Below are 13,177 nucleotides of genomic sequence, written 5' to 3'. Positions count from 1 at the left end.
AGGTCTGCTCTTGCGCCAGAGAGTTGAAATGTTTATTGTGTAAGGCATCAGAAAAAGGAAAGGAATCTGCTGGGAGCACTTGGATCGTTCCCGTAGAACATGCCCCGAGTCTCTGTTTGAATGCCGGGTCTGTGGTGTGGAGACGGGAGCTTGTTTTGATAGTTTCTCTGCGTTCAGAGGCATGAACACTTTACAGTTTTCTGTTTAAATGACCCATTTCTGAGAGCGGAAAGCAGCAGCCAATAAGCGCCCGGGCCCCTCCGTATGTATCCGGAGTTTACAAACCATCCCCACCGATCCGTGGTAGTTAATGGACACTCCTGCTGCTTAGGGGGGCTGGAAAACTGTTCCAGGTGACTACCGGCCTCAGCTAGACACAAGCCAGTCCCCAGAGGTCTGAGGAGACACATGAGAATGAACTCAGCGTTTCTCCCGAAGCCTGACGTTGATTAATGAGGGTGCACAGCTCGTCCTGCCGGCGAGCAGCGCGGCTGATGCCGTCCGTGGGGAATAGCTGCGTATAAAGGAGCTGAGCACCGGTGTTCACAATGAGCCAGCCCCACTGTCCATGAGAGGCTTTCAGATGTAAAACTGGCAAGCAGCTTGCAGGAGTTTCAAAGCCACACCTCAAATCTGCCTGCTTTTGTCACCTGCTTGCTCATTGTCACCTGGTGTTTTGGCTTCAGCCTCCAGACAGACTCCCTAAGCACAGTTCTCCTTGGGGACCAACCTCATTTTGAGCTGGGTATGGTTTCAGACTGAGCAGTGCACTGGCTCTTAGGAATCTGGAGCAGTGCTTTTGCCAGGAAAGCTGATTTTCCTTCTTCTCTTTGTTTTTTCAGCTCCTCCCTGAGCTCCCACAGGTGATGGCTGAGGCTGCAAAAGATCATGAGTTGATCTAGTCCATCTTTCTGCATAATACCAATTGCAGGAGCAGAAAGTTGGGCAAGAAGGTAGAGAGGAGGTTGTAGAACTTCATTCTTTTGAGAGTCTAACTGTTCACATCTGTCATCCTGAAGAAATTTAAACATGGCCTGAGGACTTGAGCTCCACCTAAAACCTTGTCCCTACTCGGCGGATAATGAGGCACATCATCCTCCTTGGGGGTCTCTAAGCTGGGCAAGACAAATGCTCATCACAGCAGTGGAACTGGATCTTAGGCTGCCTGGATGTGGTTCTTCAGCCTTCCTCACCCTCTCCAGCAGGAATGTGTTCCTCACCCTCTCCAGGAGGAGTCTGTTTTCCCGCCCGCACACCAGTGTGTGATGAAGACCTACACACCACGCTGTGCTGCTGCTGTGCGAGCCTCCTGCTTTCTTCTTGCTTGCTGGCAATCCCAGGGAAGACTGGGATTATTCTGAGGTATATGTCCTCAGCTTTGCATGAAATACTAGTTTGGTGTCTAGGAAGAGCTGGAAAACCCTTCTCTTCTACTATGGCAAGAGAGCAGATTCTTCCAGATCTCTTTCCCTGCTCGTCCCAGCAGTGCTAAACATCCTTCTGTGGTCCTTTGGGTGGACTGAGCAGGCAGACCCTCATAATGACTTTGCCATCCCAGCACAGTGCAGACACTGAGAGAGTTGTGGGCATCTCAGCATCTTTCTTCCCATGTGCTCTGCATCTGAGACTTCCTGGGAACTCCTTGTGCAAAGCTGAAAACATCTGCAAAAGCAAAGGTTAAGAAAGCTGCTGGGGATTCATGTTACCTCTCTCCCATGAGGACTCTGTGACTTCCATTCTCACCACTTCCCGCATAATCAAAAAACAAACCTTGAATGCCCGAGAATGTAACTTTTCTCAGAGGAAGGAGCCACTGGTTGTAAACCCTTTGTAAAACAGCAGGTTTCCTGGTAAAATGCACTGGCTGTTTCCCAAGGGGGGTGATGCTATCTCTACAAACCCAAGCAAGATTCACAGCAGGCAACTCATGCAAACAAATACCAGGGCAGGAGTGGTTTGGGGTGAGAACATGTTTGAAGCTGGCTCTGCTTTTGCTTTGGATGGTAGGAGAGAGCTGATCAGCTACACTTTCATCTCTTGCCATCCTCGGAGACTGGCAGGACAGCATTGACTCAGTGATGGCTAAACATTGATGTGGCCAGAAACAAACTGGAAATGAAAAGGAAAACCTGATAGACATTGCAAGAACAGAGGTTAGAAGCTCCCAATCAGGCCATCAAACTATGCAAGTGCCACCAGGATGTTCATGGTTTTTCTTTCACAAACATTGCCTTCACTGGAGGCATCTGGATTAAGCTCCCAGCACAGGACAAAATGCAGGGAGGAGGCAAAATCCCAGAGCTTAAAGGATGTTCTTTTAAAAGCTGCATACCCTTTTGTGTGTCTGCCATCATTTGGAGAGTTAGAAATGAAACAGAAACCCATGTCTGTTTATTTAACACGGGCCAAGATGTGCCTGCATACATGTTTATATCCAATGAACATAAATATACACTCCAGTTTCCATAACCTACTCTCCAAAGCTGCAGCTGAAGATGCTGTGTCCCTTTTACCCTCAGTTCAGACAATGCCAGGAGATGTCTGTAGCTTTCTGTGACATGCAGAAGGAAAATGTCTGTTTATTTCTTCGTGAGCAGCGGGTTTCCTCTGGGATGCCTTGATTGATACCCTGCTATTGATCACAGCAGCAGCTGGGATGGATGCAGGGCACCCAAATATGAAATCGAGGGGGAGCATGTGCACACACCACAGCTGTCCTGCTGCCCCATCCTGCCTGCAGCCTCCTGACCCTCTCCTATTAACCACAACCCCCAAGCAGCGTGCTGGCAGGGTGGTTGACACCTCCAGGGTTTTTAGCAAACCTCCCCACCAGCCTTGGCCCCGGAGGTGCAGCCACAGCCGCTCTGAGCCCGCCCAGAGAGGGAATCCTGAAGGGCTGGTGGGGCAGCTCCAGGGCACCTCTGGAGCCAGTGGGGTATATGTGGATATTCTCAGTTCAGTCAGAGAGAAAAAGAAAGATTTCTGCCAGTCTAAGCCTGGGAAAAAGTCTGAGAGGAATGTATCTATTATCTTTTATCTATTATCTTGCTTTCTATTCACATTGTTTATAGCTATGTTCTACCACACTGACCTAAGTCCAGTGGACCAATCAGGTGAAATTTTTTTACTTTATGACCAATGGAATTAATGTTCACGATGTTCTCTATAAAAAAGAGAAGTGCTTTTGAATAAACGCTCATTTTGCCTTCTGAAATCGTGTGAATCATTTCACCTGTCCCTGCCTCAACAGCATCAGGTGTAGGCATGTGGGTCAGGCTGATTTCTGGATGTAACTCCTCCTCTCTCTGCCGTAGGCTGACACAATCATAGGGCAGCAGCAAATAGGCAGGACAGGGAAGAAACCACCACAATTCAAAATGGACAGGTGTCGGATTTTTAGTTAAGGGACATGCAGGAAACTGGGTTTTTCAACACTGCTGCCTGTGTTTATTCCTGTGATATTTTTGATTAAGACCTTGGTGAAACAATAGTCAGGAGAGAGGGGAGAAGCGAGTTTGAATGCTGCCTTCTAGAAATAAACTGACATAAAATAATAAATGAGGGAAAAAAGGCACCCTGCAAAAACAGGTGGGAAAAAAGACTGAATATGGAAAAACCTCTGGACAGGTACTTTTAGTTCCCTCTCGCCAAGAGAAGCCAACTGCGGGAGTTTGGAATACAGCTCCCAAATTCTCCTCAGTTTTATAGAAAGGGGAGGTCTCTGCTCCATGTTTCTAGCATGTGCTCATGACCAAAAGCCAGAGCATTTGTGCCCAGATTTTATTTTCATCACTCCAGTCCCATACCTGCATCAAGGTGTTTCCATTCCTGTGTTCTCCTGGTGCCTTGGAGGTGAAGTATGGCAAAGTTTATGGAGAGCAGGAAACAAATTCCCCCTGGAGTCTGGAAAGACCCTATAATTTAAATTAAATGTTAGCCTTTGAGAAGACAAAAAGAGCACTGTCTCCAACAGAGCTGCCTGGCGACATGGTGAATATTTATTACAGTGCAGGTAGTTTAAGAAAACAGAAGCATTTCACTGGAGATTTGGATCTTCAGCCTAAATAGGAGCTTGGACTGCAAAGGTTCAGTTGCTAATTAAATCTAAGTTGGACACTGTTCCATAGAGGGCAGATTGTAACTATAAGAGGATGTTAATGTGGATTTTAAATATTTATTATAACTGAGGTAGGTTATAAAAACAGACATTCTTCCTTTCAACACTCTATAATGTCAGATTTAGAGGTTTGTCTCGGGCTGTGAGTGATTTCCCAGCAGCTGTCAGGGGCTGGAGGGCAATTTATCACCCTCCCAGTGAGAGATCTCGCCGGACAGTGAAAGATTAGCACTCTGATTTATGGCACGCAAGGAAAAAACAACGTTGTTCGAGCGGGTGCCTGGGTGCTGATTTTCACACACCTGTTCCCAGCCCAGCCACACGAGTTGATGATTTTACTTCTCCAGCAGTGCCTGGCAGAGTTGAGAATCCCCATGGTGCCACTGCAGGGATGCTGGGCTGAGCCCACGTGGGCAGCAGGGCTTGGTTCTGAAGGGCTTCACAGAGCCAGGCGTGGTTTGAGGATTGTGGCTCCTGGTGGAGTTGGGATTTTTCTTGGCCAGGGCATTGGTGAGATGAGCTCCATCCAAGTTGCAGCAGTGGGGCAAGAGCTGGCAGTGATGCACAATTCTGCAGGAAGGGAGAAGTTTATGGAGGACTAAACAGGGAGTATTTTGTCCCTTGGAAGTCACCTAGGCCCCTGGCACTGACCCTTAAGGGCATTTAGTACCACTCCTAGCAGATAAGTGAAGTATCTCTTTGCTTCTGAAGAGCACAACCCCACAAGAGTTAAAGCCCTTTCCTCAGCCCTGCAGGGTAAATCTGCTTTGAACCATGACTTTCATGGCAAAGTGGGAGAGACCACTGGCACTTGCTGCTGAAATGTCCCACCCCATATGTCAGCTGTGGACACTGCAGATCTCATCTGCCTGAGGTGACCTGAAAAATTACCATGATCTCCATCTCGCCTGCACGAGTGGTGGGGAGCAAAGAGGTGAGAGGGATGCCCCAGTGACCACATGGCTGGAGCCTGGGATAAACCTGATGTGGAAATGTCCCTGCTTCATCCACCCTGGAAACAATGTGACTATAGGGATATGGAATGCAAGGGGAGAAATGGGTGTGCACCCAAAGGGAGAAAAACTGAGGATAAAGATGCTTTCATTGAACCCAACTGAACTGGGTCGTAAATTTTGTTCAGCAGAAAATAACGAAAACTGTGTCTTTGTGGTGAAAAAACCTTTTAAAACCAGATGAATCCCAAAGTTTTCAATGAAACAGATATGTCCAAAATGCAAGACCTCTCCTGCATGTGGTTTCAAATCCACGTTTGTCAGATCACACTCTGATGGATCACCTCTCCAACTGGATCTTGTCCTGTAGGACACACCCAACTTCCACATGCCTCAGCTTCTGTGTTCCTGACTAACTACAGGTCTCTCGTTGAGGTCCCAGCCTTGTGAGTCCTGGACCTTGATGCCTGGGTCCAGTCCTGCTTCCTCCCTCCCTCAGCCTGGAGTTTATCAATATCTTCACATACTTTGTGTCCCACATCCTGTGGCATGGCTACACTCGTGCAGCTCAGTCAATTAGAGGAGACCGTGCCATCATCTGATTTGGTTTGTTACTTAGGAAAGCAGCAGTGGAGACAGGATTGATTCAATAGTCCAAGACGAAGCTTAGATGGGGAGGGATGCTCGAATAAGGGGCTGTGTGTAAGTGTCAGTGATTGGTTTTAAATCAGTTTTCCTTCGCTCTGGATTTCTCATGGAGGGAGGGCTGGTACTGAAAATCCTCTTGCCAGAGAAAACGTGCTAAAAGGGCAATTTACTCACTCCCTGCATTGCCATCCAGCTCAGCAGGGCTCTGGAGCTGTAGGAGGCCTTCCAGTTAAACACTTAAGAGTGGAAAAAACAACTTTCAGGTGTGGTTTATGACGTAACAAAAACAGATCCTGTGGGGCTGCCTGGGGCACAGCCATTGCCAAGAGCCTCAGCAGGGCTGAGGTGGCAGTACCTCTCCTTCCTGGGAACCCTTTGTGGGAAGGAAAAGTCTGGCATGGTCCAAGGTTTTGCAGCCATTAGTGGGAATGTGTGTTCAGGACACAGGGTTACTCCTCGGGGTTTTCTCCTAAAGAGTGGCAAGAGGGTTTTGGTGTGGGCCCCTCACAGGATGGGAGGAGGACGCTGTTTCTTGCTGAGATTTGTCGCCACTGGAACCAAAACGACCGGATTAAAAACCTTCATGAAAACATGCATTTAAAGAAGTGAATCTTGCTGAGCAAAATATGACTGAGAAATCCAGGAAACAATCTGATTTCCCCTTCCAGAAATGGCCTGGTCACTAAACCAAAATGATTTAAAACCAAAGCTGCCAAAGAATTCCATTAAACGGGCTGAGCGAGAGAAAAGCAGCTGTGTGCAGCAAATAACTGCATTAGCCACACAACAAAACAAGTATAACAAAAGCCCCCAAACAAAATTACATTTCACAATTAGGAAATGAATAACTCTTTAGACAAAAGCAAGGCAATGGAAAAAAAATTAGCATAGACTGAGGCTTCTAACTGTCTTTCTTTTAGCTGCTCTGTTCAGTGATCCATCGAGCAATGATAAAGGCATTAAATTTGATGATTATGTTCAATGTTTCTAATGACAGTGAGCTGCCTGGGACTTGACTGGCAGTGCTCAGGTGTGTGCTGGAGGGAGCTGTGTCTCTGCACCACACTGCAGTGTGCAATTGGTTGCACGGAGGAGGTGAATTGAGGTGAAGTATCTCAACCACCTCCATCCTTAGCAGCTCTGGCAAGAGTCTTCCTCCCAAGCTAGGGCAACAATGTGGAGTGGCAGCAGAGAGGAAAACTCTTGCTGCAGTTGATTCTGGGTGCGTTCATCTCTTGTGGTGGCCATGATGCCCTGGAGCTGGAAGCCCCTCGCTGTGGGAGTCAGGGCCAGGCTCTGTCCCAGAGGTGCTGAGCTCTCCTGGGCTGGGCTGTCTCATGCACAGCAAGGACACTCCAGCATCACAGTCATGATTCCCCTTTTTATTTGTTTTCTTGTCTGTAAGAACTTGTTCCCCCAAAGCACATCCCCAGCTCCTGTTAGCTTGGGCTTGCTTCTGATTCTGATCAAGTTGGTACTTATGGCTTTGATTGAAGCAGGCATGTGATCTGATTATCCATATGTCCACCGGGGTGCCTGTCACAGCTTGCCTAGCACATGGCAGTGCTTATAATATCATTAACAATGTCTGAATAACAACTGTTAGTTAGAGTCAGCCTTTATTATCGCGTGGGGCTTCACTGGGTTTCCTTTGATTATTATTTTTTTCCATCTTGTTGTGAGTGCCTCCCAGTCCTGCAGTAATGAAGGGCAGTTGCCTGCAAAGGGATGCAGCAGCACCTTTCAAAGATGCTCGTGGTGGCCTCGGTGCGGGCAGGAGGGACGATGTTTTGGGATGTTTTAAACAGCTGCTCTTGTCCAGGGCAGGCCTGAGATATGTGACCCAGCTCCTTGGCATCACTTCTCCTTCCAGAAGAGGCTAATGCAGAGCAAGGCCTGGTGACCAAAAAGGGACTGGAACTCTTCCCTGATTGAATTTAAATCTTTACCACCCTGCTGTTTTGCCAGAGAGAGGAGCTTCTCTCTGCCTCTTTGCGAGGTGCTCAAGTCCTGGCCTGGGCTTTATTGTCCCCTGCCAATGTCTCTGCCTCTGAGGGAATGATGGGGATGCTGCAGCCCATGGGGATATCACATGCAGCATCAGAGCCAACACCAACTCCTGAGTCCAGTGTCATAACCATTGCCCTGCATGGGGTTTTCCTCCACCTCTCTCCAAGCTTTAGCAAGTGCCTGAGCTCTCATTACCATGCTTAGGTCAGGAAAGGACACTGCCAGCCCTGGGAACGTCCAGAGCATCAGGAGAAGGGGAGCAAGGTTTGCCCTGCATCAATGACATGACTTTTATGCCTCTTCCCTTTCAAGTGTGTGCTCTGTGATGTATTGACCCGCTGTGTTTTTTCAGTTGTGTTGTGGTTTGAAAACAGCTCTGCTCCTACGACAGAGGCAGCTCTGAGCTGGGTCAGCCTGGGCAGGGGGAGCTCATAAAACTCTGCTGTGAGCCACGGTAGGTGAAGGGGAGGAAGAAATTCTCCATGGTGTAGGATTGTGGAGCTGCCAGGTTGAACAGGCAAAAGTCACAAAGCAGAACATGGCCTGGTTTCAAACCCCTTCTCTCTCTGCAGTGCTTCCCAAGGGCTGGGTGTGCCCCAGTCCTGGGCTGGAGGAGAGGCAGGACAGAGGCTGACATGGATATCCTCACTGAAACACTGCCTGCATTGGCCCTACACTGGGCAACTCCTCTGCTTCCTGAAAAGGCTATTTTCACCAGGTTGCTCTGATGGGAGGGGATGCATTCTCATCCTCACACATGTTCTCTGCCCTGCAGCTGTCTGCTCAAAGATAGGAGCTGCCAGACTTCAGACCTGGGTCACCCTGTGCGCTTTGTTGTCCCCTTTCCCTATGAGAAACCCTATGAATTTTTTTCTCTCAGAAAACAGCCTCAGCACCTACGTTCCTCCTCCAGCTGCCCTGGCATAGAGCATTTCCCTTCCCAAACTGGCCTTGCTGGGTTCAGATGGAGCCAGGACAGTGTGACACAGTCTACCCATCACCACCCTGTTCAGGAGCATCCTGGCATCCCACCCAGGATGGAGAGACTGACCCACCCACAACCCTGAGAAGGTTTCAAGTGCTTTTTACTCAGATTTTCTGCCCTTCTCCTCCCGTTGTGCTGCCCTCTTGTAGACTCATCTTCCCAAACTCTCCTTGCAACTACTTAATTTTGACAGGAGCTTTTGAGAGAAAGGGCAATAGTGGCAGTGAAGGTGGAAATGTGAGACCAGAGGGTCTGGAGAGCTGGTGCCACAGGCCCAGGCACAGTGAACGTGACCACACATAGATGTGTACATGCATGCCCTGACTGCAGCCATCCACGCCTCTCCAGCGAGCAGAATGAGCTGTGTACTTAACTAATGAATTAAACAACTATAATTAATTCTATTTATAAGATGCCTCTAGGTGTATTTACAACAAGAACAATAAAAACAATAACGCATTACATGATGCCAAGCAGCATTAGTTAATGCAAACGAGAACACAGAGCAGCCAAACCCCAGCCCTGGCTGCCCTGTGCCTCCAGCACTGGCTGCCCTGTGCCTCCAGCCTGGCTAAGCAGCACTGCCTGGGCCCTTTCTCAGTTTTATTTTGCTCCCCTCAGCTCTGGTTTCAACCACGCATTGGCTTTTCAACAATGTCCTTGCTATTTTTTTCTGTTGGAGAGGTCACTTAAATCCAATAATCTTCAGTTTAAAATGGGTCTTCCTGTCTCATCACATCCAGACTTCACTGGACCAGTGTGTCCATCTCAAATAGCAAAATTTTCTGCCCATTTGCACCCAACCCCAACCAGTGCCCCAAGAGCACCAGGAAAACCTAACAAAGTGGGGCTGGAGTTGCCAGAGGGCAGCAGGGTCGGGCAGCCATCACAGCAAACCCTGCACCATCTCCACCCCACAGCAGCATCCCAGTGCAGGGACGTGCCCTCAGCAGGTGGCAGCCAGGGATGGAGATGCAGCAGGAGCACTGCAGGAGAAAGGCAGGGACAGCTGTCTCTTGGGAGAGACCTCACAGGCCATCAGGGTTTGCAGAAGGGTTTTCCTCACGTTCAATTTTACCACCACATTCTCCTTCTGGTGGGAATTTGAGCCAGTGACTGTTGTTAGCTTGGATTTGATCACTTGATGGCGAGGTTGGGGTGAAATATTCCTCCCAGCCCTGCACACTGACTCTCCAGGCAGGAGCACATGTCTAAACCTTCTGATGGCTGTTAGACTTGGTTAAACCAATACTCTTTTTATTATTTTTCTGGCAATAAACATATGGGCTGTAACTCTTTTTGTCAGCACTCCAAGAAGGATTTAACACCTTCCCCGTAGAGGACAGCCTACTGATTACCTGCTGCTCTGCTGGGATGTCTGCAGCCTGCCTTCCCGAACTCCAAACTCATTTACAAATCCAGCATGCCTGATTTCTGGGGGAGCTGCAGCATTTTCCTTAGAGCAGGCACACAGTGGTCTGTACTCCAGGAGAAGATGCACAGAGTCAGAGCCTGATCTTGGGGATTGTTCACTCCCCACTTGCTTTAGCAGCTGGGGAAGGGACTTGGGTGCAGCAGAAGGTCTGTTCCTTCCCAGGGGTCCCTGCAGGATCCTCTGTGGGTCATGTGAGGGATTGTGAGTGTGACCAGGGAGGGTTTGATTGTCAAAATCCACCTTCATGCAGTCTTGAGATGCCCCAGGCTACTCACATGGTGTTTTCCCATCCTTCAGTTTCTGGGGCTGCCAGTTACTGATCTGTTGAATGATGGAGATGAGCAATTAATGATAAGAAATTCTCAAGACCCGTTGTTCTACTTGCAGCTATTGGGTGTGATACCTGCCTGCAGTGGTGCTCCTGAGGGCAATTTTCCCCTCTGAGATGTGCACCATGGAGAGCTGAGCTCAGCTCTGCTCTGGCTCTCACTTGCCCTGTGTTGTATGGAGTGAGCTGATACCCAAGACATTTAGAGGGGTCAAGGCTGCAATGTGCCAAGAAAACCCACTAAACCCATGTCCATGTTCTGGTTCCCTCTGGTCACCACCAGTAGCAATGGGATGTTCTTCCCTGCAAGCAGACCAAAGGCTGTGAGCTCCCCACCACCCTCCTCTGCAGCCCCTCTGCAAGGGGAGGCTGTGGAAAACTCCCATCCCTGCTTTCTTTGGCAGGGATTTCCTTGAGCCTTTCAGTTTTGATAGCTCCTCCTGGCACATGGCCAGCCAGTTCCATGCTCCTTTTTGCTCATCAATCTTTTCACCAAAACATGGTGATATACACTGTGATATACACTGAGAAGCATCCCCACGGGCTCCCAAGACAGCAGACAAATTACCAGATTATTTGTGAATTTTAGCCACCCGATGGGAATTCAATGCTTCAGCTGTAAACGTGAAATCAGCTACTTCCTACAACTTCAAAACAGGGAGCTGTTAACAAGTCAGGTAAATTAAACAGCAGACTCTTTGCACTAACAGGCAGAGCTGTCAGGAGAAGACAGATGCCTGCAATCAGCATGGAGCTCAGCCTGGCTCCCCACCCCTGGCTTGAGGAAGAAAGCACTGACTTATTCTGGAGCAGCTGCCTGGGAAGTTTCTCCAGGAGCAGATCTCCCCCATGCCTTTGCTGCCCTTCCCTGGGATGCTCTTGCACAAACCTCAGACAGGGCACTGGTACCAACCCATGGCGGGCACCTCACTCCAGCATCCCGCTCCTTTATGCTGTTGGCTCCTGAAAACCCTTCAAAACCAAGCATGCAAGAGCTGTGGGGGGAAATACATCCAGAAATTGTGCTGTGAGCACAAAATGACTTTAAAACCTCACCTTGCCAGAGATCAGATAGAGGAGGAGCAGTGCTCAACCAGGGATCAAGCTGAAGGTATCGCTCAGCTGAACAAAGCCACTTTCCCTGCAAAAAGCCATCAAAAGCAGGGTTACAGGGGCTCATCCTCTCCTGCTGCACAGGGATCTGCTAAGCCAGAGTGTAACTCTGAGTGCTCCCACACAGAGAAACTCTTGACAAGGGGAAAATGCAGCTACACTCGAATTTGTTAGGTAAATTTATTGTGGATAATTTAAATACACTACAGAACTTAGTGTGCCGTATGCACCCTTTGATAGGGCTCCACAGTGCTGTAATCAACTAGTGCTGACAATAGGAAATGCAGATTTATTAATTCTCATTTATATATTGGCTTAAATACCTTAGAGTTAAATAAGCAGATTTTTTTTTCTAATTCCCCCTTCTTACTGCATGGCAGATCAGGTTAAATTTATTAAGAATTGTCACTGGCATGAACCAATTTATATTGCACTCTTTTGAAATGTGAAAAGTGCTCACAAAAAGTAGTATTTTGGGGGATGAAACTAAAAGGCATCTAAAAGGGTGTGAGATTCCTTTTTTTCCTTGTTTTATCTCTTGGAACAAAGTTGGTAAAGAGAAGCATATGCCATCCTTGCACCTCCCTTGGAAGATTCTTTGACGGCTTGTTTAAAATATTTATGTGGGTACAGAAGGAATTACTCTCAGCTTTGTGTCTGCAAACAATTCCCAGCAGTATACTGCAGGAGGCTTTCAAGGTTTGGGCCTTTTTTAAAGTAGTTAGGAACCCTTTGCATAAATGTCATCTGATTTTATTGTTTTGACACTTCTGCAATGATAAATATTGTTACTGAAAGTCAGCAAAACAGATGGATGGCTGCCTTGGCGGATTTTGTGAAATCTCATGCTAATTAAGGGACTGTCAGGAAAAAAAAAAAAAAAAAAAAAGAAAGAAAAAAAATTGAGATTGAGATACTGCATTTGCTCATTTGCTTGTCTGACTTGACATACAGGGAAAAGTGCTGCAGGGGAGGTGCTGCTGGGGCTTGAGGAGCGTGTGCCTTGACAGGCTCTCACCTCCTTGCCCCTCTGCTCTCTACTCAGAAACTTCACAAAGTTTCGGAGCAATCTTGTCTTTCTCTGAGCTTTAAAAAGAGTGGATGATCTCAAAATGTGTTGGGAACTCAGTGATGAACCAGGAGGATGGTAAAACACTCCCTGTGCATCTTCCTTGGCCGTGCCCATCAGAGTGTACACCTACAATGTCAGGACTTTTGGGGACCTGGGGATGAAAAAGCATCCGGGGATCCCTCCTTGTCTGAGAGAACAGGCACAGGAGAGGTCCCAGCACTGGGTGGGGGGGGAAGGATGCAGCACCTGGTTGTCTTTAACTGAAACAGCCACAACACCAGTAAAAAGTTACAGGCTGGCACAAAATTGATTGGTTCTAGGAGGTAAAGATTGAAAAACACCGGTGGACTCAAAGGGCTGGTGGGAATGAGCAGGACCTGCCCAGGGTTTTGTTTACAGTTCCAGGTTCCCACCATTAAGCAGAAGAGCTGACAGGGTTGTTTTCCTTCCAGCAGCTTGAACTCATCTGTTTGTCTTCATCTCTGTTTGCAAACAGCAGCCCAGGGCCAGCTTTGC

The 13,177-nt window shown here is 48.1% G+C and overlaps 1 long non-coding RNA gene across 2 annotated transcripts; it reads right to left on the bottom strand.

The window, feature by feature from the left end:
- Window positions 1-3,800: 3,800 nt before the first annotated feature.
- On the bottom strand, window positions 3,801-5,932 carry LOC128815642 (uncharacterized). 2 transcript variants are annotated; one of them, XR_008439687.1, is made up of 3 exons: window positions 5,893-5,932; window positions 4,420-4,687; window positions 3,801-3,914 (listed from the first exon to the last, which is right to left on the bottom strand). It is a non-coding gene; the product is annotated as an uncharacterized LOC128815642 (long non-coding RNA). The 2 variants fall into 2 exon arrangements; XR_008439686.1 differs by lacking the exon at window positions 5,893-5,932 and adding an exon at window positions 5,598-5,657.
- Between the last annotated feature and the right edge of the window lie 7,245 nt (window positions 5,933-13,177).

Source organism: Vidua macroura, chromosome 16 (genome assembly GCF_024509145.1).
Source record: "Vidua macroura isolate BioBank_ID:100142 chromosome 16, ASM2450914v1, whole genome shotgun sequence".
NCBI classification, from domain to species: Eukaryota; Metazoa; Chordata; class Aves; order Passeriformes; family Viduidae; genus Vidua; species Vidua macroura.
Note: the sequence above shows the minus strand (reverse complement) of the source record. Positions and strands in the feature narration are given on the sequence as shown.